A 24,830-nucleotide genomic window follows, 5' to 3' on the forward strand; every position below is an offset into this window, starting at 1 on the left:
TCAGCTAATTGAAATATAATGAAGAGGGACAGACTGAGGATGAAAGGAGAGGGAGGAGCACTCAGACTGGCAGAGGAGAGAGGGAGGCACATATAAACTGGGAGGGAAGAGGGGGAGGGGAGGGGAAGAAAAAGGGAGAGGAGGGGACTTGGAGTGGTGGGGAAGGCAGGAGAGGAGGGAAGGGGAGGAGAGGAAAAGAGGAGGAGGGTAAGAGAGGAGGAGAGGATAGCTGGGAAGATGTAGAAAAGAGATGGAGAAGTGGGGAAGGAGAGGAGGGAAGGAGTGGTGGGGAGGGGAGGAGGAGAGGAGGGCTGGGAAGTAGTGCAAAAGAGATGGAGAGGAGGGAAAGAGGAGTGGAGGAAAAGAGAGAAGGAGAGGAAAAGAGAAGGATTGCAGGGGGAGAGAGGAGACAGAGGGGGAAGCAGGAGCTGTGGGAAAGAGCAAAGGACATGAAAAGAGGAGGAGGGGTGGATGGGAAGAGAGAAGGGTAGGAGGAGGAGTGGAGAGGAAGAGAGAAGAAAGGAGGAGGAGTAGACCAAAATGGAGGAGAGGAAGGGAGGAATGGAAGCAAAGACAGTTGGAGAAGAAAAGAGGGGGTGTGCAGGGGAAGAAAGAATGGGGTGGAAAAGTGGAGGTAGAGCGGAGAGGAGGGGGTGGAGTAATTGAGGGAAAGGCAGAAGGAAAGGACGGGAGGAGGAGGAGTAGAGGGTAAGAGAGGAGAGAAGGAGTGAAGGGACGAGAGGAGAGGAGGAAGAAAAACAGATGGCAGACTGAGTTTGGGAGGGAAAAAGAGGAGATGCAGTGGGAGGGAGGGAGGGAGGGAGGGATGTTTGGGCAACACGTTTTTCACTAAATGACAATTCTACATCTAGTTTCCAGCCAACTGGTCTTGTTCCCAGAATGTGTCATGATAGTTCTCTGATCCGGAGTCTGACTGGTACTGTGGAGAATAACTAGAGAGGAATGAAGTTCAGTTCAATGTCACCCAGTCTCTCTCTATCTCTCACCTGTAATCCTTTCCTGTGGCTGAGTGTGTATGTGTGTGTTTGTGTGTGTGTGTGTGTGTGTGTGTAGAAGTTAGAAGTAGAAGTTTTCTTTTCACGGCAGGGGGTGGCGGGTTTAGATGACTTTGAGGTCTACAGAGAAGAAACGAAGTTCAGTAAATACACACAAACATTCAGACACATACAGACATTCAGACACATATTCAGACACATATACACATATTCAGCACCATACACACACAAACATTTAGACACACACACACAGATTGAGACACACACACATCTTGACATGATTTGGAAGTTTTATTCAAACATATACTTGGAGGCAGATTTGTCCTGAAAGAAGAAAATAATATAATTGATTGAACAACAGAGAGTTTAGATTGAACATTTTTATGATAGAGGTTAATGTTTGTTACGGGTAAGGTTATGGCGGGGACAATCACTTAATTAAATAAAATTTTGGCCGGGGAAAGCTACGGACTTTGACTCCAAAGATCGTGAGTTTGAATCTATGTAAATCCATTGTTTTATGTTCATTATTATTTTTGTGTTTTTCCCTTACCCCAAAATGTAACCTCAACCATTCAGTATGAATATTAAAACAACCATAAGCAGTAAGTCACATCCGCTAAAACACACAGTTCTACACAGTCACATACACTGACCCAAGCACACAAATCTGGCATTGTCTTCTGGGGAATCCAAAAAGAGCAAGACTTTGCACCAGTTGATAGTCTATATTAGATGTTTGTCCATCTGGGGAAACATATGTGACGTGAAAAGTGGCCACTTATTTTTCACTTCACCCATAGATGTTTATCTCCCCAGGAAATCGCCGGACTCCCACAGTGCCTACTCAGACCCAGAAAACCTCAGGAGACATGTAGAGGACAAAAACAACATGGACAAAAACAACATGCGGAAGAGAGGGAAATAGCAAAGTTCAGGCAAGGAGAGTGGGAGAGAGAGAAAGAGGGAAGGAACGTGGGAAACAGAAAGAGGGAGAGATAGGGAGGGCATCTGTAGGGCTGCTTACCAACAGAGTTGATTCACGCTGTTAAATGTTTGGGCAAGGAATAAGCATTACAGGCAGACACACACACACAAACACACAAGCACACACACGCACACACACACAAGCACACACACACAAGCACACACACACACAGCTGTCCTCTGAGGTTCTGATGTTTTTGAACTCTTGCTGGTGTTTGACAAAACTGTAACACATCCGCACCCCCACACATAAACCTGCTGGCAATGGGTTATTGACACCCACAGATTAACCCCCCCCCCCACACACAAACACCCACACACACCCACACACACACACACACACACACAAACGAAATAGTGCCATCCAGGCCAAGATACCACCCCCCCACCCCGCCCCGACATGGTGGCATAGATAATCATTGTCAATAATCATCAAAGATCAGGCTAAGGGGTCCAATCAGCAACATTGTCTGCCCGCTTGTCTACGTATGACCTGGGAGCTTAGCTCATGGTGACAGAGCTAGCCGTCATTGACCCCCGGAAGGTGGATTGGACTCACTAACACACACACACACACACACACACAGAGCTGACTCTTACATTCTTCAGTTACCCCAGGGTATATGTGTTGGTGGGGTTTGACCAAAGTCATCCAGCACTTCTCCTTATCTGTGTGGAGATGGATGATGTCTGGGGCATGGGATGGCATGATACCACTATTGATTACTCATGACTAGACTACTAATTCCGCTGTTTATTTATGTGCGTGTGTGTGTGTGTGTCATCTTCTGAAAATAGACAATCCCACTGAGTCAAAAGGAAGAGAGAGACAACGAGACAGAGTGAGCGATAGAAAAAGATTGAGACAGAAAATGAGATAGGGATACCACTGTTTAATTAAGGAAAACCTTGATTATCTATGGAGCCAATAAGCATCTCCTTGCTATCAAGATAGACCACCATAAGTAGATCTGGCTCCACGACAAAATACAACCTATGTGCACATTGCCCACAGAATTTGGTGGAAACTGAGCTGCTCTTCCTAACCTTGTGTGGAACGTTTCCCTACATTGCACACACAAATTGTATAAGACCTTACTCCTGTTATACACTGTAAATTGAAATGAGAATGGAATTGGCAGAGACATAGAGAAGAGAGACAGAGAGAGATACATATCTAAATCATCACAAAGAATATAAAATAGACCAATTAGGATCTGGCTTAAAACCCACTAGTGAATCATAAAACCCCTTGGCGTTATGGAAAACCTTTCAGAACACGGGCCTCATTTAAAATATTTGACAAACTGAAATGAATCAACCAAAAAACTGCACAAATTGAAGGGCTACCTCACTGTAAATAGAGCACAGCAGCAGAATATCTGATCACATATCCCCCGAAACATACATACCCAACAAAGAATTTGAAAACATATCGAATATGTATAAACCCACATATTTTTTTAGGCAAAATACTGTAAAGTATAAACACAGCCACAGATTTGTGGGGGGGTGTCAAAAATATTTTCTCTTGTACATGGCAAATTAACATATTTTTTATATTTATCATTTAGAAACTTTTGTGTGTACTTCTAACTTCTGATAGGTCTTAGTTTCTTTTTTTCACTTTCATTTTTTCTTTTTTTCTACTTTTTTTCTGCTAGCTTTGGCAACGTAAACAAATGTTTCACATGCCAATAAAGCCCATTGAATTGAAATTTAATTGAGAGAGAGACAGAAAGTGAGAGACATAGAAAAGCAGAGAGACAGAGAGAGACAGAGACGCTAGTTGTAAGCACAGTAATGTAACAAAGCATAATGAGATGTCTCTTCTTCTATGAAGGATTTTTACATTAAAAATTGAAATTAAAAAAAGTGTCCCCACTACCCTCATCACCATGTCCAAAACAATTTTCTGCTTGACTCCCTTGAGGGTGTGTGTGTGCCAATGTGAGTGTCTGTGCGTGTGTACGTGTGTGTGTCTGTGTGTGTCTGTGCATGCGTGTGTGTGCGTGTGTGTGTGTGTGTCTGTGCATGCGTGCGTGTGTCTGTGTGTGTGTGTGTGTGTGTGTCTGTGTGTGTGTGTGTCCTGGACTGGTCTGGTCCCTAACTGATTTTGATTGCGTTAGGAGAACTAATTCTCTGTATCTCCCTCTGAAACTCACTGGTTGACTCAGAAGACTGTCTGAGTATGAGAGAGAGAGACAGTCTTGCTGTGGAGAGAGACCGCCATAGTACAGGCCATTTGCAAAACCAAGCATTTCACTGCCGTAACTTGATATTGCAAATGACAAATACACCTTTTGAACTTTGAACTTGAACACAGCTCCCACAAAATAAGGTGGAAACAGAGCTGAACTGCAGAAAAGCGGACAGCTATCTTCAGTTGTAGTGAGACAGATGCAGACCACGGACCCAAATCCAGACCCTATACACTATGCACTTGGTTGGAGCACCCTCCATGGTGATGTGTTACTGACAAAATTCAGAGGGTGCCTCTGGCTTTAATAAACGCATCAACTTCGCGACATACTCGTGACTTAAATGATGCAATTCATGGCCCACTTTTAATTTATAAGTCAAGCATGAAATTCAAATTTGCAAATCCCTCTTATCGTTTAAGAAATAAACCTACTTGACAGTTGAACGTATCATTTTGGAGGTATTTCGTTTGGTTTATGTGTCAAGTCTCGAAATTCAGACGCAATCTAATGCACACTTCAAATAATCAGACATCCATTCTTTTTGTGCGGAATTATGCAAGCTGAGAAATAACGCAGTGCCTCACTTGTTTCCACTTTGCGCGTGGGGATTGCATTGTTGGACACTCTCTGGAAGGGGCAACTGGAGGGTCTAACGTGCCCCTATTCCCTTGATTGTTTTCAAACCCCCCCTTTGGACACTTCTGCAAATCATGGAAACATCAGTGAAATGGACAAATGGAGGGCCAAGGGTGGAGTGGAGTGAGGAGGGGTTCATTTAGGATTTAGAAAGAGTTCAAGGGAGGTGTGGTGGGATCTAAGATGTGGCACCTTTCCAGTGTGTGACCATCTGCCTTGTGCTAGTCATGTGAGTGTGTGTGTGTGTGCATGTGTGAGTGCGTGTGTGTGTGTGTGTGAGTCTGTGAGTGCATATGGGTGTGTGTGTGAGTACGTGTGGATGTGGGTGTGTGTGTGTGTGTGTGTGAGTGCATGTGTGCGTGTGTGTGTGAGTGTGTGAGTGCGTGTGTGCATGTGTGCATGTGCATATGCGTGTGTGTGTGTGTGTGCGTGTGTGTGTGTGTGTGTGAGTGTGTGTGTGTGTGTGAGAGAGTGTGTCTGCCATACGGCTGATCATGATGCAAGATATTGCATTATACTCTCACACACATGACACGCACACAAACACCTGTCTCAGTGAGTCAGAAATTCAGTTATCCAGTAGAGTTTATAGACCTTCTGCCTCACAAATGAATAGACTTAGAACTGCCTACTCTTCGCCATGGTTAGTCACACACACTCCTACTGACCGGAGGGCTTTGGTCTCTGTGTGCTTATTTGTGTGTTTGCACAAAATACTGTGTGTCTTATTTTTTTCCAGCCAATGTGCTGCCCTGTAAACTCATAAGAACAATTCTAGCTTTTCAGTTCCTCCCCCAGCTGAGGCTTTGGCAGGGCAAGTGAGTCAGAATGAGGGAGAGTGAGTGAGAATGAGAATGAGGAAGAGAGAGGGAGAGCATTGAGAATGAGGGAGAGAGAGGGAAAGCAAGTGAGAATGAGGGAGAGAGGGAGAGAGAGGGAGAGCAAGTGAGAATGAGGGAGAGAGAGGGAGAGCATGTGAGTATGAGGGAGAGAGAGGGAGAGCAAGTGCGAATGAGGGAGAGAGGGAGAGAGAGGGAGAGCAAGTGAGAATGAGGGAGAGAGAGGGAGAGCAAGTGAGAATGAGGGAGAGAGAGGGAGAGCATGTTAGAATGAGGGAGAGAGAGGGAGAGCATGTTAGAATGAGGGAGAGAGGGAAAGCAAGTGAGAATGAGGAAGAGCAGGTGAGATTGAGGGAGAGTGAGGGAGACTGACGGACAGCGAATGAGACAGAGCAAATGAAACTGAGGGAGAGCAAGTGAGACGGAGAGAGTGATTGTGCGTGCTCGTGTGTTTTTTTAAGTAGTGTGTTGTTGTGACACTGATGCCATCAGAGAGCATGATAACCTTGGGCTGTTCTCCTCCACAACACTCTGAACGACATGTCACAGCATTTAGCTAAAGATAGTATGAAATAAATAGATATACTCAAACTACAGACAGCAAAGAATATCAGACAGCTAATGTTGCTTTTTCTATCTGAGCTGTTGATTTTGTTGTGCTTCTGTTTTTACCCTCTTACCTTTTTCATCATCATTGTATATATTGATATACAGGGGTTCAAAGCAGATATACTTCAGTTTTAGACGTTTGTCCTGGTAGATAAAACTATATACCGCTCAAACTCAACTCTGAACCTCAAAGCCTGTTTCACTCCATCCATTCATTGCATCCCTCTAATCAAGGACTTATTTAGTCTTGGGGCACCAGTTGGGTAACATTAATGATGTGTTAGGACAGAAAACCAGGCTCTGGACATTGTAGGGTAAGAGTTAAACACCCCTGGTATACACAACATAAAAACTAGCCGCTAGGTACCATGCTGAAAGTCATTACATTGAAATTGACTGGCTGTTTGCTAGGGCACTGTAGACAGGGATGCTGGAGATGAAAACAATAGTTATTTGAAGGTTATTCAAGGTTGGAGGGGCCATTCCTGTCCTCTCAGACTTCACTTGTAGCTAATTGTTTTTACTTCATCTCTTCAGGACAAACATAAAAATTATGATGTGATACTGCATGATACTGTCCTATCTATCCAGCTTCAGTAGTTCAGAGCACTAGTTATTTGTATATATACACACACACACACACTCTCACACACACACACATACACACACACAGACACACATTAATAGAGATGGATGCATCTCTATGAAGGTTGTTTGTTCTCTGTCCTGTGTCATTGCAATCAGTGTGTTGCCTGGGAGTAAATACAGCTGAGACAAATTGTGTGTGTGTGTTTCTGCCTGTTCGCCTTTGTGTGTGTGTGCGTCTGTGAGCGTGTGTGTGTGTTTGAAAGAACAACCAGTTTGTTAGTGAATTAGCATTAATTAGGGAACTTTCAGCTCTCTGCTTCCTCCAGCTGGTATCTCTATGAGAGAATGGAAAGAAGGAGGATGAGAAGAGGAAGAGGAGGACAGGAGAGAGGAAGAGCAAAGAATGAAACGTGTGCGGGGTGCATTGGTTTCGCGTCATCAGAATGCCTGTAGAATGCTGTTTACCCAGCTGTGTGTGCGAACATACAGTACAAGGAATTACACTGAAACAATGAGGAGAATGAAGAGGATGAAAAGTGTCTCTGACGAGAGAGACAGAATGATGGATACGGGATGAGAGAGGGGAAGTAGAGAAGAATGAGGAAATGGAGGAGGTCGGAGGTTGCAAGGAGCGTCGCCACATGACAGAGGAGACGGAGAGAAACGTGGCACTGAAGAAAGAAATAACATCGAATGGGGGGGGGGGGGGTAGATACTGATGGATTGAAGAAAGAGTGAAAGTAGAAAGACCCAGGGCGGAGAAATCAAGTCGAGATTGTGGGAGGGAAGATTGAGGGGAGGGGAGTGGGAAGAAAATGAAGGATTGGAGGAGAGAAAGAGAAAATAAAGGGATGAGGGGAGGAGGGGAGGAACGGTGGCATGAGGGAGGGAGGAACGTAAGCATCGTAAGTAGATCCTAATGAAGGTTGAGTAGTCCCACTGGAGAAACTCATTAGACCCTCAGGGAATGGTAATTAACACACCCACACAAACACACATACACCCACACACTGAGTATAGTGAGAATCGAAGTTGGGTTGGGTCGGGTCTGCCGAAGAACAGCTTTCACAGCAGAGTACACAGGGAGTGTAGATTGTTACGTAACTAGGAAATGATAAACTGCTGAGACATGATAAAGAGACCGAGAAGGAGGGAGGAATGGAGCGAAGGGGAGAAACAGAGTGTGGGAGAGGGTGATAAAGTGATGTAAGAGAGAAGACAGTGTCAAGGAGAAAGACAAAAGAAGGAAAGCAGTGTCTCTTTCTCTCATTTCCTCATGTTATTTCTGTTGATTTGCACAGATGAAAGTCTCTAACCCGTGAGAGAAATAATGGTAAAGGGAGAGGGGAGGGAGAATGGAGCCATTCGTTTTTTTCCACTTGCTTTGGCAATGTAAACAAATGTTTCTTTTTAAATTGAAATTGTAAATGTAATTGAGAGATTGAGAGACAAACAGAAAAATAGAAAAGATGGTGAGAGCATAGAGAGAGACAGAGAGAAAAGATCCAGAGAGAGAGTCCTCATTTCAGGGTGGCTGTGGTTGGTTGGTGTCCCTTTGGTTGATGCTTGTCAATGTGGGTGAATTGACTTCCTGGCTGTTGGTCCCTGTCCAGGGCCTCCCCTGGATAGAGCCACAGTGTCACTGGATCCCCCCGTCTCAGCCCCAAGGTTCTACGCTGTTATGTTATTGTGCCGGGGGAGTTGGGTCAGTTCTCCTTCTCCATTGTAAATCCTTGCTGATGTAAGGAATGAGCCCCCTACATTTCCCTTGTCTCCTGTTCCATTTAAACTTAGGAAGACATGAGGTCTTGGACCACACGTCAGGAGTACCAGGCTCAAAAAAAAACTTAGCTGTCCCTGTCCAATGACAAAACCTGAAGATTCCAGCTGGCCATTCCTTCCCCCCTGGATTGTCCCTGTACTTGTCCATCTGGTCATGCATCTGACCTGGGTTATGTTTTATAGACTCTGGACACAGCCCACATGCATTTATTAATTACTACAATTTGTACTCTTAAAATGTTCACCCGACACAGCCAGTTTCTTCCTAAGTTTCTACACCTTTTAGGGAGTTTTTAACCTAGAGGGACTGTTGTAGATGTTGCTGTATGTTATGCTCTAACCCAGAGGGACTGTTTTAGATAGTTCAGTAATGCATGTTCTAACCTAGAGGGACTGTTCCAGATTGTTCTGTAATGTATTTTCTAACCTAGAGGAAATGTTGCAGATTGTTCTGTAATATATGTTCAAACCTAGAGAGACTGTTCCAGATCGTTCTGCATGGTATGCTCTAACCTAGAGGGACTGTTCCAGATTGTTCTGCATTTTTATGCTCTAACCTTGAGGGACTGTTCCAGATCGTTCTGCATGGTATGCTCTAACCTAGAGGGACTGTTCCAGATTGTTCTGCATTTTTATGCTCTAACCTTGAGGGACTGTTCCAGATTGTTCTGCATGCTATGCTCTAACCTTGAGGGACTGTTCCAGATTGTTCTGCATGGTATGCTCTAATATAGAGGGATTGTTCAAGATTTTTCTAGAGACTGTTGTTATACTTCAGGTAAATGGAGACCTCAAGTCAAGGCTGTGCACTGAGTGTCAGGCATTCCAAACTGCACCCTAATCCCTTCAGAGGGCTGTAGTCGGGTTGTCCATTGTTCAAGCTCCAACTATGTATTTCTTATGAAGCTGTAAAAATAGATGGTGCAGCGCCATTCAGTGATGTCAAGGACACTCACTTTATTACAAAGGGTGAAGGATACCATCTGTTACTGGTGTGTGTGTGTGTGTGTGTGTGTGTGTGAGAGAGAGTATCCACGCTGAGCACACGTGTTACCAGTCAGAACGTGCCAGTTCCCAGTCAGAATCAGACGTCTCTCCGATTGCTTGCAGCTTCCTTGGCCACCCAATCTTGCTGCTTGCTTGGACTTTCATTCCCTATGCTAGCTGCTTTTATTCTCATCAGTGGTGTAAGCTTTTCCCAGAATCCCAACACGTGAGCCTTTAACTTATCCATTTCAAATGAATATGCAACTTAGCCGTCAAGTTGATTCTGTTGTAGCCCTGTCCCGAACTGTAACTGGTAACCACTCAGAAGGTAATGCCTCAGTGTAACCAGTCAAAAACAGCTCTTTATTGTCATGTAACCTCTGTTAACCCAGAGACTAAAGTCCTGTGTAATTGATGAGATGCTCGAGTTAAGTTCTGGGTTATAAGATCGGAGCAGAGACAAAAAGCTTCATCCTCTCTATTTGAAGCGAGACTGTGAGATCTTCTTGTCGTTACAGTAGACACGCACTTAAACACACACAAACACCCTGACTACACACACAAACACATGCACGGTCCGGCCCCGGTGTCAGCCAGGTCTTGTTGAGGACTTATCAGATGTGGTTAATCATTAGGGGTTTTAGTTACCACTAGTTTAATGATGCTCATTAATATGTGTTAATATACCCCGGGTCATAATGTAATTAAAAATCTAATTCTGCACGGAGAGACAGGGAGCATTTTAAAGTGCCAAAGACAGAGTGACAGGCTTTGTGTCCCAAATGGCTCCCTGTTTTGTGCCCTTCTTTTGAGTACTCACTTGCTCTTTAGGGATTTTGCCTGAGTATGAAGCACTTTTTCAAAACGAATATACTTACATACTGTATATATTTTTTTGCAATTAATGTAATTGAGAGATCAATAGATCGATAGATGTTTCAACCAGGGAAATCCCGTTTAGATCAACGCAGGAGTCCAGAGAAACATTGCAATGCTATTTCATTTGATCCTCAATTTGGGACGATGGATAGGCGTACAGCAAGAGGAACGGAGGGGGATGTGACACGAGAAGAGAGACAGAGTGACATCGCAGTGGTCCTGGAACGTTCTGACAAACGTTTTTTTGTAGGGATGTTGCCCTAGGAAAAGGGTGAGCATGAATTTACTCCCAGATTCAGGTTGGTCTCCCCATTCACCTGGCGCTGACTAGGAGGGTCTAGGATGAGGTGTTTGAAATCGGTGACGTCCTTCCCTTTAAGGAGAGTTTCAAATGAATATGCATCTACTCTGGCTCAGAGCGATACAGCCTCGCATGGAGTTCTGACAAAATGACACATAAGCCTTGCGAATATGATGCCGTTACGACTACTGGGTTCAATCACCTTTTCAGGCAACTTTTTATCAATGTACTGTCACAAATCAGCGGCAAGATAAGCTATTGAACTTGTCTACTAACTTAGCCTTCCACGTTAGTACTCAGTCAGACTACAAGCATATTGCAAGCTGGAAGCTGCCATAGGGAACCAAGCAAGAAGTAAACAAACATTTTTGGAAATAAAAGATCTAACCAGTTATCCAGACAATTACAGTTTTGCTCATAAGTTTGCAAACCCTGGCAGAAATTGTGACATTTTGCCATTGATTTTGAAAATATAATGATCATGCAAAAAAAAAAGGTATTTTATTTAAGGATGGTGATCATATGAAGCCATTTATTATCACATAGTTGTTTGGCTCCTTTTTAAATGATAGTGATAACAGAAATCACCCAAATGGCCCTGATCAAAAGTTTACATACCCTTGAATGCTTGGCCTTGTAACAGACACACAAGGTGACAAATGACAGTTAAAGATTCATTTCCCACACCTGTGGCTTTTTATATTGCAATTAGTGTCTGTGTATAAATAGTCAATGAATTTATTAGCTCTCACATGGATGCACTGAGCAGGCTAGATACTGAGCCATGGGGAGCATAAAAGAACTGTCAAAAGACCTGTGTAACAACGTAATGGAACTTTATAAACATGGTAAAGGATATAAAAAGATATCCAAAGCCTTACAAAAGACAAGTTGACCCTCCAGTGCTTACAGCAGAAAAAGGTGAAGGTTCTGGAGTGGCCATCACAGTCTCCTGACCTTAATATCATTTAGCCACTCGGGGAGATCTCAAATGTGCGCTTCATGCAAGACGACCGAAGATGTAGCATGAGCTAGAGGAATTCTGCCATGACAAATGGGCAGCTATACCACCTGCAAGAATTTGGGGCCTTATAGACAACTATTACAAAAGCTTGCATGCTGTCTAATTGATGCTAATTGGGGCAATACACAGTATTAAAAACTAAGGGTATGCTGACATTTAAACAGGGGTCAGTTCATTTTTTTCTTTGTTGCCATGTTTTGTTTATGATTGTGCCATTCTGTAATGACCTACAGCTGAATGTGAATCCCATAAGAAATAAAAGACATGTTTCGCCTGCTCACTAATGTTTTCTTTACAAATGGTACATATATAACCAATTCTCCAAGGGTATGCAATCTTTTGAGCACTACTGTATTCATTTGTCTTAGCCAGCAAAACACCACAGTTTACCAGAGCCTAACACATCAAGGCCAACAGAACAGAGGTCAAACTACACTCTGTTGAGGCCTACCTACATTGACTGTTGGGGCCTACCTACATTGACTCGTTGGGGCCTACCTACATTGACTGTTGGGGCCTACCTACATTGATTCGTTGGGGCCTACCTACATTGACTCGTTGGGGCCTACCTACATTGACTCGTTGGGGCCTACCTACATTGACTCGTTGGAGTCTACCTACATTGACTGTTGGGGCCTACCTACATTGACTCGTTGGGGCCTACCTACATTGACTCGTTGGAGTCTACCTACATTGACTGTTGGGGCCTACCTACATTGACTCGTTGGGGCCTACCTACATTGACTCGTTGGGGCCTACCTACATTGACTCGTTGGAGTCTACCTACATTGACTGTTGGGGCCTACCTACATTGACTGTTGGGGCCTACCTACATTGACTGTTGGGGCCTACCTACATTGACTCGTTGGGGCCTACCTACATTGACTCGTTGGAGTCTACCTACATTGACTGTTGGGGCCTACCTACATTGACTGTTGGGGCCTACCTACATTGACTGTTGGGGCCTACCTACATTGACTGTTGGGGCCTACCTACATTGACTCGTTGGGGTCTACCTACATTGACTCGTTGGGGCCTACCTACATTGACTTGTTGGGGCCTACCTACATTGACTCGTTGGGGCCTACCTACATTGACTGTTGGGGCCTACCTACATTGACTCGTTGGGGCCTACCTACATTGACTCGTTGGAGTCTACCTACATTGACTGTTGGGGCCTACCTACATTGACTCGTTGGGGCCTACCTACATTGACTCGTTGGGGCCTACCTACATTGACTCGTTGGAGTCTACCTACATTGACTGTTGGGGCCTACCTACATTGACTGTTGGGGCCTACCTACATTGACTGTTGGGGCCTACCTACATTGACTCGTTGGGGCCTACCTACATTGACTCGTTGGAGTCTACCTACATTGACTGTTGGGGCCTACCTACATTGACTGTTGGGGCCTACCTACATTGACTGTTGGGGCCTACCTACATTGACTGTTGGGGCCTACCTACATTGACTCGTTGGGGCCTACCTACATTGACTCGTTGGGGCCTACCTACATTGACTCGTTGGGGCCTACCTACATTGACTCGTTGGGGCCTACCTACATTGACTGTTGGGGCCTACCTACATTGACTCGTTGGGGCCGTCCTACATTGACTCATTGGAGCCTACCTACATTGACTGTTGGGGCCTACCTACATTGACTGTTGGGGCCTACCTACATTGACTGTTGGGGCCTACCTACATTGACTGTTGGGGCCTACCTACATTGACTCGTTGGGGTCTACCTACATTGACTCGTTGGGGCCTACCTACATTGACTTGTTGGGGCCTACCTACATTGACTCGTTGGGGCCTACCTACATTGACTGTTGGGGCCTACCTACATTGACTCGTTGGGGCCGTCCTACATTGACTCATTGGAGCCTACCTACATTGACTCGTTGGGGCCTACCTACATTGACTCGTTGGGGCCTACCTACATTGACTCGTTGGGGCCTTCCTACATTGACTCATTGGAGCCTACCTACATTGACTCGTTGGGGCCTACCTACATTGACTCGTTGGGGTCTACCTACATTGACTCGTTGGGGCCTACCCGGTGGTAATGGTTAAGGGAAGGAGGTATTATAATGTGCATTATAATCCTGTGAAACTGACAATTAAAACAAGAAAATTACTTGCTATTGTCAAAGGATCCTGTCTTTTTGATTGTCGTTTTTTAGTGCATTCAGACGGGTTATAAAAATAATCTTTGCTATCTCCAGAGAGTCTAAAAAATGAAAAATACCTATCTAAAAGACAAGCTACCTGCAGAGCCAGGGACAAGAGGAACTTGTCAGTAGCACCTTGTTGAAGTGTTTAAAGTGCCCTAAACAATTTTAAGAAACAATACTTTCCCTCATCCAAAATAAATCGTAAAGGTTCTGGTAGGGCGTGGATAACCAGGTAGGGGTGGCTGTCAGAACCAGGTGGAGTGCAACAAGACAAGGTCACCCTGTCCAACATCTTCCCCAGCCACCTTAGACAGCGCTGAACAAATTGGCACTGCCTTCAGCAGGACACTGGGGCAATGCTGGATGTGCCACAAACAGGATTTTCACTCTGGGCTGCGATGAGGCAGAAGTACAGAGAGGTAGTTATTTAGGCCCTTTGGAGTCCCTCAGACCTGTTTTAACCAGGACCTCCTGTTTACAGATACTCAGGGGATTTTTCTCTGGGAAAAGCATGGGGCCTGAATAAACGATATTGGCTTCCTTCTCATAACATAGAAGACATTTTTTATCCACTTTAAAAATCCAATTAGACACAGCGTATTGGACTCTAACCCTAGCAGCTAGACCATAATGAAACGTATTGGAAACAGAAGAGGCCATGCCTCTCAGCCTGGTGTTGTCATTCGTCTTCTCTGTTTTCCATTCCACACTTAGTGTTGTTCTTCTGCATATTCTTGTTATTTTTTGTCTCTCTCGTTTCATCTCCTGTGGTGAGAGATTGTCATAGCAACCACTGATTACTGGCTTGGTACTGTGGACCCAGCAGGGTTAAATATGGGTATGGAGGCACCTGTGTGTGTGTGTGTGTGTGTGTGTGTGTGTGTGTGTGTGTGTGTGTGTGTGTGTGTGCGTGTGTGTGTGTGGGTGTGCACTTTCTTTCAGAAAGAGTATGAGCATTAAGAGAGGAGAGAAAACGAGGATGGTGATTACTTTTTAATGTGCTGGTTAAAAGCTTTTCTCCGTCAAACAAACATACATATAAACACACGCCAGCGCGCACGCAAGCACGCACACATACACAACACAACAAAGAAACGCAAACACACAGACATGTGTAGAGACGGTTACCGCATCACTGGGCCTGAGTGAGTCGACCGCTGGATGCTGGTGCTGCGTGATTCATGGTCTCCAAGCCGTGAAGAGGAACAGCACAATGCAAGTGTCCCAAATGGCGTCAGGTTTTCACCAAGGGGACCTGTTCAGAACTAGCGCACTATGTAGGGGGGAGGGTTTCATTTGGGACGCTCCCTATCCGTGTCTCTCTGCTGAGACCAGCAACTGTTGTGTTAGCAAACGGTTTCTTCAGCGGTTCACGAGGGTTATGTTAGGTGAGGAATGCCCCAGTGAGTTGGGCCTACATTCAGTTGGCAGTCCGGAAAACAGAAGCGGGACTGAGAAGCGGAGACCTTCATTCAGAATAAACGCTGCGCTTGTCGGCTCAAACGCCACATGCCTTTGCTTTTCTCCGTCCCTTCCGGGTCAAATCTACCCTCAGGAAATAACAACGGTGATGCTCCAATGCTTAGTCCACTAGAAAAAGGTCTGGAAATTGTTTGTGTGATGTGTTTATTGAGGATTTTCTAATAGGATTAATACGGTATATATCAATTAGAAATGTCCCTGACACGTTCCGCTGTATCTGTATATAATAGCTGTGCACCTTGATACTGCTACAACAATTCACACCTGATTGTCACAGAGGCTGAGTGGGTCCAAGAATACATGCACACACACTCTCACACACACACACACATACACACACACGGCATCCATTTGCATTAGAGAGCCTATTTATTGTGATTCTTTTCAATGAGATGCAGCGTGTGGAATCCATAACAAAACAGTCTGTCACACACACACACACACACACACACACAAAGAGAATATCATCAATCCTATACAACTGAAGCTACATGGATGTCATTTAAATGGTAATAGAGTTTCTGGAGCAGACAGGAGTCAGGCCTGGTCACTACTGACAATTAGACTGCTGGAGTGGGAGGGAATCCTAACCCAGGAATACTCAGATACAGGCTCACAGACACCAACACACCTGAGGCCCGCTCGTTAGATTGTTTTTAGGGGGACAAGAGTTAATGGGTCTTTAGTAGGGGACTGGTCTGTACTGGGTGTATTGTAGGGTGTTAGTAGGGGACTGGTCTGTACTGGGTGTATTGTAGGGTGTTAGTAGGGGACTGGTCTGTACTGGGTGTATTGTAGGGTGTTAGTAGGGGACTGGTCTGTACTGGGTGTATTGTAGGGTGTTAGTAGGGGACTGGTCTGTACTGGGTGTATTGTAGGGTGTTAGTAGGGGACTGGTCTGTACTGGGTGTATTGTAGGGTGTTAGTAGGGGACTGGTCTGTACTGGGTGTATTGTAGGGTGTTAGTAGGGGACTGGTCTGTACTGGGTGTATTGTAGGGTGTTAGTAGGGGACTGGTCTGTACTGGGTGTATTGTAGGGTGTTAGTAGGGGACTGGTCTGTACTGGGTGTATTGTAGGGTGTTAGTAGGGGACTGGTCTGTACTGGGTGTATTGTAGGGTGTTAGTAGGGGACTGGTCTGTACTGGGTGTATTGTAGGACTGGATTAAGTAATGCACAACTTCTAATGGAGCCATTATTAACTCAATTTCCCAAACTGGCTCTTGAGAATGTATTCGGGCTAAAAGCAGCGTTTCTGTTCAGGGGTCTTTAGGGTCTCCCCGTTAAACCGAGCCTTGGTTTTGGATCAATGTTACACATCTGGAATGACTGCAAGTCCTCAGGATCCAATCGTTTTATTGACTTTAGACTAGAAGCAATAACTGTGCTGTTCTGTCTTTCATTTCAAATTCCAGACCCTCAGTGTTTGGGATGTTTCATGCGTTCTCGTTCACCCCTTGGCAACAGAGCAAGAGAGTGATACAGAAAGGATGAAAGAGAGGATGAGGACAGAGAGAGGGAGAAAGTCAGAGAGCTGAAGGCCGGAGGAGGAAGCAGCCCCTTAAACATCAAAGAACAACAGAGGAGAACAGTGTTGATACCCATTAAGCTGCATGGGAACTCCAAACTTTGTTAATTAGAACACTTGCATGGCTATTCCTTTGCTTTTTTATCTCCCTCCCTCCCTCTATTCACATCATTTCCTCTCACTCCTGTGGCCCTGGTCAATAAGAAAGGGAGGACGAAGAGGAGGCGGAGGAGGGCCAAGCATTGGTTTCTTGAGTCTGTCAGACCCCAAGTAGAGAAGATAGAAGGAGGTAAGAGACAGAAGGTGTGGAAGGAGGAGGAGGTGAGAATGCACTCTGTTCATGAAAGATAAAGGGAGGAGAGACCCTATGGAGTCAGCTGCTGTCATCACTAAATGAGCCTCAGATCTCTGTCAGCTCCCCACATAAAGTGACTGACAGCTCCCATCAGCCCAACATCTGTGCTGACAGCAGCCATGATAATGAGACTCCCTGTGCCAGTGGGAGTGTGTATGGGTGTGTGTGTGTGTGTGCGTGTGTGCGTGTGTGTGTATGTGTGTGTGTGTGTGTGTGTGTGTATGGGCGTGTGGGTGCTCACCACAGCCAGTTAGGAATTAAGAAACCACGACAACTGGTACAGGAATACTGTCCCTTGGAGTGAATGTGTAGCATTTTATTTGTAAAAGTGTAAGGTGGGTGTGTGTGTGTGCGTGCTTAGGTGTGTGTGTGTGTTTGAATTGGTACTCCGGGTGTTTCAGAGAAGAGTGAAGGAGGGATAGAGAGATGAAGGGATGATGAATGGCTCTCGTTAGAGGGGTAATTTGTCTCTCTCCTTCTGACTAGGCTCCAGCTGTCGTTCTATCGCTCCCTCCATCCCTCTCTGTCCTCCTCTCTTTCTCTTTCTGACCACTCCTCACCTTAGCCAGATGGGCAGACGGATGGACGGAGGGTGGGAGGGGCCACACAACGGACATGTGGCAGGTAGGAAGAGATGGAACCCAGAAGGGGTATTAAAATTACAGAGGGAGAGATTAACTAAGGTGTGGAGACACAGGGAAAAGAGACCTGCGACGTCACACGTTGAACTTCACATTAGACGTTTTTCCAGGTGAGAATGTCTATGATTGCTTCCAAAACCGTTCTATTTAAGAGATGATGAGACCATTCACTTCTTCTGTTATTGATTAAAGCTTTTCTCAAACCTTAACCCGTCAGAATTCAAACTTAACCTAACTCAACTTTACTATGTAACCCATGGAAATGTATTCCCTGTGTAGGAGAACATCCCATTCTGAAGTTAACTGAGACACTGACTGAATTTAGGGACTTGTTGAATGAACAAGGACATATTTGCAGGTACGGAGCTTGGAGATTTCTCTGTTTTCACTGATCTGAGAGAGGTGGACAGGAATGAGCAACATATTGATCTACTCTCCCCTGTCTTCTCACATCTAAACAGATCTGCCAGGGAAAATATTAAAAAAAAACTTCCTTTTTCGACAGTTGAATAACATTTCAGTTCAGTTGAGAGTTCTTCCTTTGCTGGTCATTGAAGAGGCTTCTATCCAGAGAAAGTTTTACAATCAAGTTATTGGTACCTGTCTAGGCTTCATTTACTGTGTATCAAGTGGCACCATATAACCTTATGGGACCTGTTCAAAATATTTCTGTGTCTTCTCCTGAGACAGCTCTGTCTTTTGATCATTCACTCAGACAGACAAGAGAGCAGAAGGTAACATGTATGTCAAGCTGGTTGTTTATCTCCATCTCTGTAACACAGTTACACACACTGAAACAGAAGAAAGACAAAAAGAACAAGCAAATCAAACACAAAGTAACACTGAACGAATGACGACAGATGAACAGAGACGATGTGTCTGTAATACATTTGGCATTCTACATCCCCAAAAGTATAAAATGACATACTGTGTGAACACTCGTGTTTAGTCAGTGGTTCATATTCTCGCTTTTGATTCGTTGAGTCAATGGTTCATATTTTGATTCGTTGTGTCAGTGGTTCATATTTTGATTAGTTGAGTCAATGGTTCACATTTTGATTCGTTGAGTGAAGGAATATCAGGTGGCCCAAAATAACTTTCAGAAAGCCACACCTCAATGAGCGGCCCTTCCGGGCAACTTCAGTCCCAGGACTGCCTGCCATTTAGTACATATGATATTGTTGTAAAACTGACTGTACCACCCTACACATATCAGCATGCTATGTTCATCCAAACACACAGTTCATCTAGTTAGACCATTCTCTATAGTATACAGGGTGCAGCCTGGCATTGAAAGCAAACTACAGTTTATATTGTTACACACCCAAAGTGTATAGGGCCTCATTTTTTTTAAGCAAGAACTTGGATTCAGGCACAGAAAGAACGACTGGGGCGAAGGACAGCTCCTGCTATAATCTCCCTGGAGGATCACGTGACCCACAAGGCCTAGTCTTAGTTCCACTAACACAAAGCAATTTCCACTGACCTTTCTAGTTGTGTATTGGAACTAAATGAGCAGAGTTAAACATGCCCCATGGCTTCTTTCCTAAAGAGATTACACTTCTCATAATTGCTTTTGGCCATCTAGTGCCATTTCTTTTTTTTTGTAATTAAAGTGATTTAAAATATTAATAACCAACCTAACACACATACACATCCGCTGACACCTGCACACACACACACACAGCCGCTCATGCAAACACGCACACACGCGCACACACACATGCATACTGTATATTCACGCACACACAAATATACACAAACACATCTTTCCTGCACCATTGTCCACATTTCCCTCACTATGCAGTCAGTGGAATTCGTTAAACTCCTGACCTCTCATTTGATCAATACAACTAAGTGATCAATTCATCCTGATCCATTTTCCACCTGCGCACCATTCTGTCCCTCTCTTTCTCTCCCCTCCCTCTTGTCCCCCTCGTTTTATTTCTCCTTCCCTCCTGTCTTTCTCCTTCCCCTCTCTCTCTCCCTATTTCCTCTCAGTATTCCGTCTACAGCCTCTTTGACTTGTCATTCTCCTCTATTAATTACCTGCTCTATCTTTTCCCTCTTTCATGTTTTATCTCCTCTCCTCCCATCCTATCTCCCTGGCTCCCTCCGTCTGTCCTCCTCCTCTGTCCCTCTCATCCCTGTTACTTCTGCCTGGAGTTTGCCTTGCTCTTGGTTATCCATCTGTTTTCTACCGTGGGCTCTGATAATAAGGCACTACATCCCCGCACACAGAGACCCAGGGTGTAAACAGCACAGTTGAGTGTACAGGCTAAGCCTGTCATCTCTCTGTGGTATAGTTAGTGTACGCTACACATCGACCCCTGCTCTGGTTTCCACCATGCAAGACTCTTTCCTCTTACCGAGGCCATTCATATACCTCTGAGACACACACAACACTGCATCTCTGTCTTTCTTTGTTTCTGGCTCTTTGTACCTATCTGTCTTTCTCCCTCTCTCTTTTTTCTCGTTCTATCGCTCTCTGTGCTGACTGGCGTGAAGGGATATGTAATTTGACAAGAGGGAAATTGATTTAATTTCTCCTTTCTCTTATTCTTATGTGAGTCGGTTATTGAATTCAGTGGATCATTGATACGGGTGAGATTCAGACACAGGGAAGATATGATGGAAATAGTGCTGTGGTGAATGTAAGTGGCCACAGACAACAACAAGAACAGATAAAAACGGAATAGTTCTGCTTTCAGTCTTTATGTATTTCAGTGTCCTTAATAAGGAATTAGTGCATTCCTCCAGGCCCAGTGATGGGAGGATAATGATGATATCTGGTCTTTTGTTCCTCAAGGTCTCTGGGCTCTCTGTCTCCATCCCTCTCCTTCACACTCTCTTTCTCCATCCATCCCTCTCCTTTACACTCTGTCTCCATCCATCCCTCTCCTTTACGCTCTGTCTCCATCCATCCCTCTCCTTTACGCTCTATGTCTCCATCCATCCCTCTCCTTTACACTCTCTTTCTATCTCCATCCATCCCTCTTCTTTACGCTCTATGTCTCCATCCATCCCTCTCCTTTATGCTCTGTCTCCATCCATCCCTCTCCTTTACGCTCTATGTCTCCATCCATCCCTCTCCTTTACTCTCTATGTCTCCATCCATCCCTCTCCTTTACGCTCTATGTCTCCATCCATCCCTCTCCTTTACTCTCTATGTCTCCATCCATCCCTCTCCTTTACGCTTTATGTCTCCATCCATCCCTCTCCTTTACACTCTGTCTCCATCCATCCCTCTCCTTTACGCTCTATGTCTCCATCCATCCCTCTCCTTTACTCTCTATGTCTCCATCCATCCCTCTCCTTTACGCTTTATGTCTCCATCCATCCCTCTCCTTTATGCTCTGTCTCCATCCATCCATCTCCTTTACGCTCTGTCTCCATCCATCCTTCTCCTTTACGCTCTGTCTCCATCCATCCCTCTCCTTTACACTCTATGTCTCCATCCATCCCTCTCCTTTAAACTCTCTATCTCCATCCCTCTCCTTTATGCTCTGTCTCCATCCATCCCTCTCCTTTACGCTCTATGTCTCCATCCATCCCTCTCCTTTACGCTCTCTTTCTATCACCCTCCATCGCTGTCGTTTACGCTCTCCATCCATCCCTCTTCTTTACGCTCCCCCTCTATCTCCATCCATCCCTCTTCTTTACGCTCCCCCTCTATCTCCATCCATCCCTCTTCTTTACGCTCTCTATCACCATCCATTGCTGTCGTTTACACACTCCATCTCCATCCATGTTTCCAAGCAAATTGAAAAAAGAAAGGTATAAGATAAAACTAAAGTGATTTTTCTTTTTAAATCACGTTATCTGAGTAGACATAAAAAAAAATGTAAACAATAACAAGCTTTACAGTTTCTCGATTGCTAAGACATTTCTTGAAAGCTGCTCTCCTTTTCTCTAAACTGTGAACACAAAACCCAATTTCCAAGCTACATTCACAAAACCTCAGACTCTTCTTGCAAAACCAAAATGTCACCTCAAAACAGTCCAATCTGTGTCCAATCTGTGCTCAAAACTGAACTATGTTGTCAGATCGTGCCCCGAGTCAATCAAAATTAAAACACTAGTGAACAGTCACTAAACACTACTGAACAGTCACTAAACACTACTGAACAGTCACTAAACACTACTGAACAGTCACTAAACACTACGTAGAAAAATAGAAAACACAATGCTCAGGACATGAAGCTGGAGAAATACATTTTATTGTTCACTGTAGGCTAAATGCATGTTGCAAAACCAAAAAAAAACTGTGCATTTAGTCTTACGCAGAAATCTTATGCGTTTGCCATTTGTTCACAGTAAGCCCATGTAAAAATAAAGTACAAAAATATACAAATAAGTGCATGTCCTCCCACCCCCATGTGTCTTTCAATTCTACAAAAAGAGAACATGGAGTTACAAAAAATATACATGGAATACTAGGCCTACGAACAGTTAGACCAACCCTTACATTACTACAGTACATTGGTACAGTGATGTACTGAAACATATTTACTTACAGTATACTGTGGTACAGTATATAATATGTCATACAGTAGTTGCTGTCAACATTTACATACTGTACTATAATGTCAAAAAAAGGTAATTACCGGTTCTCTTCACTAAATCTTGGGATTATGGTGGACACAGTGAATCTACTGGTGTTTGGTTGGACCCTTTGTCCAGCCTCCCTCATGCTCATACCATGGACAAGAACATGGTCAATCACAGTAGCTCTGATTTCATCTGATATTACTGTTCTTTGTCTTCGCTGACCACCTCGACTTCCTCTCACACGAACTCTTCCTCTCAGATTTCTATCCATTGTAGGGCCTCACCAACCAGTGCTCTCTGAACTGGCTTACTGTATATGTTCCCTCACATCATTAGCCACAAGTGTGATCAGTTTTGAGTTGTTGTGTTCAAGTGGTGACACCTGTGCTTTAATTGTGTTAGACTTTTGTCACCTGAGCTCACCATTATGCAGCACGGGTGCATCACAATGAAAATGTGTTGGCAAGTTGTGTCTAAACAGGTGAAAAGTGCTTTTTCCAAAAGAGTGATTGATTCAATCAGTGGGTTCAGGCAACTGAGCATTTGGTTCAGACAATAGGGTTTGGTGTGAGAAACTGCAAAATGGCATATTGCTCCTTATATACAGTGATTTACAAGTTATTAAAAACATGTAGTACAGGTGAAAATATGAAAATGAATGTTGACAATGTTTGTGCTTTACTTGTTAGCCGTTTCTCGTGTCAGCAAGTCATAAACAAGGATAATGTACTTGGCTGGAGGTTAGAAAGTATATCTCTATTTCCTAATTGCCTGTCTTCTATTGAGAGCCAGTTATGTTAATAGCTACCTCTCTCAACAGCATTGCCGAGCTCACAGAGTCTGGAAATAGTCAAGGTTTTTCTTAATTTTAGCTATTTAGCCACTGTGTACTACCAATTTGCTCTGTTTTTAGGTGGATTCTGTTCAGTGGGTCAAATACTTCCCTTTATATTATCATGTCTTGGTTGGGTCTCACTGTGTTTCTCTCCTGGGGCTCTGTGGGGTCTGTTTGGGTTTGTAAACAGAGCCCCAAAACCCGCCGTCTTAGGAGGTTCTTCTCTAGGTTTATCTTTCTATGAAAGAGGACCTTGTTATTCCTCTCCTTCGCTCTCTCTCATCAGTCCCTCGTTTTAATCTTACTCTCCCTTTCTCTCTCACTTCGTCTCTTTTTTGTCAATCGCTCTTTGTCTCTCCACCTATCTCTGTCCCTCTCTCTCCACCTATCTCTGTCCCTCTCTCTCCACCTATCTCTGTCCCTCTCTCTCCACCTATCTCTGTCCCTCTCTCTCCACCTATCTCTGTCCCTCTCTCTCCATCTATCTCTGTCCCTCTCTCTCCACCTATCTCTGTCCCTCTCCACCTATCTCTGTCCCTCTCTCTCCATCTATCTCTGTCCCTCTCTCTCCATCCATCTCTGTCCCTCTCTCCATCTATCTCCCTTTGCTCTTGTACAAATGAAGAGAGGTGAGTGAGATGAAAGTATACTTTCCAGAGTGCTGAAGGCCACCAGAGAATTTAATGTGCTCTACCTAGATCCTACTAGTTCCATTGGTCTGATAGCGCTTCTAATGCACCAACCAGGAATATTTCTGGAACGTGCTTACAATACTCAAATTCTCTTTCTTTTCTTCCTCCCAACTCAGAGGCCATTTCTTCTTTTTCTTCATCTCTACATTTTGTTGTGAAGGTAAAGGAAGAGTTAGAAAAACAATGTCCCCAATGCTGGCTGGCCCAAGGCTATCATTAAAAACTATTAATGAAATAATACCAAAATAACTGATTATCACAGTCATGAAGGCACAACAATAAAGCGGGTTTAATTAGCAGCCGGTAATGACTCCAGTCCTGCAGTGACTTTGGACCTCACTAACTGACCTCATTTAACCAACTTTGTTGATAGACCGAGCTGCAACTATAACAGAATTAGAATGATTCTTCATGAGCTCTCTAAATAGACATTATTAGATTTCTGTGTCCTTGATTCCAAACCTGTAGAGGATAGATTGAGGACGTCCTGAATAGAGTTCTGTTCCCTCTGTAGTGCACTACTTTCTGACCATGTGTGCACCATACACGGAATAGGGTTCCATTTGGGATTCTAGAATGTGTGAATTCTATCTCCTGTCCCTCTCTCTAGTGTAAAGGACCAGCCTCAATGTGTCCAAACACTCCTTCCCATGGCTCAGCTAAATAGGGCTCGCACGCTCCACCCCCTCTTTGGTTTGGGAGATGAGGCGGTCACTCAT

The 24,830-nt window shown here is 44.4% G+C and overlaps 1 protein-coding gene across 5 annotated transcripts in view; it reads left to right on the forward strand.

Annotated features, from left to right (window-relative positions):
• The window catches only part of tenm2 (teneurin transmembrane protein 2), a 167,902-nt gene that overhangs the window by 82,399 nt on the left and 60,673 nt on the right, over positions 1-24,830 (forward strand). The window lies entirely within an intron of this gene.

Source organism: Esox lucius, chromosome 4 (genome assembly GCF_011004845.1).
Source record: "Esox lucius isolate fEsoLuc1 chromosome 4, fEsoLuc1.pri, whole genome shotgun sequence".
Taxonomy (NCBI): domain Eukaryota; kingdom Metazoa; phylum Chordata; class Actinopteri; order Esociformes; family Esocidae; genus Esox; species Esox lucius.